Source organism: Larimichthys crocea, unplaced genomic scaffold (genome assembly GCF_000972845.2).
Source record: "Larimichthys crocea isolate SSNF unplaced genomic scaffold, L_crocea_2.0 scaffold14560, whole genome shotgun sequence".
Classification (NCBI taxonomy): Eukaryota; Metazoa; Chordata; class Actinopteri; family Sciaenidae; genus Larimichthys; species Larimichthys crocea.
This window is the reverse complement of record NW_020851998.1, coordinates 1-750: the sequence shown is the minus strand read 5'-3', so window position 1 is coordinate 750 and position 750 is coordinate 1. Positions and strand designations below refer to the sequence as shown.

At 45.6% G+C, this 750-nt stretch overlaps 1 long non-coding RNA gene across 1 annotated transcript; it reads left to right on the top strand.

Moving 5' to 3' along the window:
* Positions 1 to 111: 111 nt before the first annotated feature.
* On the top strand, positions 112 to 599 carry LOC113744728 (uncharacterized). The gene is made up of 3 exons (XR_003461778.1): positions 112 to 180; positions 272 to 379; positions 468 to 599. It is a non-coding gene; the product is annotated as an uncharacterized LOC113744728 (long non-coding RNA).
* Positions 600 to 750: the final 151 nt, after the last annotated feature.

Below are 750 nucleotides of genomic sequence, written 5' to 3'. Positions count from 1 at the left end.
GTTCGGTCTGAACGGAGCAATATGTCTGCATTGGAGTCTGGCTTTTGTCCACGTTTGGTATTATTTGTGTTTATACGTGACAGTAGATCTTTAATTCTTCTATTTTTCCTCACAGACCTTACGGAGCTCCACCTGTCAACCTCAACATAAAGACGACAGGCTCCAGACCTTATGGACAAAGTATGGATCTCTATTCTTGAACATGACCTGACGCACAGAGCGTAGATGTTATAAATGGTTTCTGTAAATGTTGTTGTTTTGTTTTTATTAGCCACCAAGCTGAAGGGAGTGGATTTGGACGCTCCTGGAAACATTAACGGAGTTCCAGTGCTCGAGGTGGAAATGGAGTCCTTCGAGGAGAAACCCTGGAGGAAGCCAGGTCAGTCTGTGTGTGTGTAGCTGATAAAATGTCCAGTTCTTTATTTAAACATGTGCAGTGCTTCACAAGTTTTGTGTGTTTTGTGTAGGAGCGGATCTGTCCGACTACTTTAACTACGGCTTCAATGAAGACACGTGGAAGGCTTACTGTGAAAAACAGAAGAGGTTGCGGATGGGCCTGGAGGTGTCTACTGTCGGCTCGGTGACGAGCAAGATCACGGTGAGAGGGCGGCTTCTCATCAGCTAGTTCCAGTTAGTTGTAGAAAGACTCTGACTATCACATGAAATACAATAGTAATTAAAGCTGCAAGCAGCGATGGTCGGGCCCTCGCACATGTGCGCATGTCGAAATGGCCACACAGTTTCCCCAAA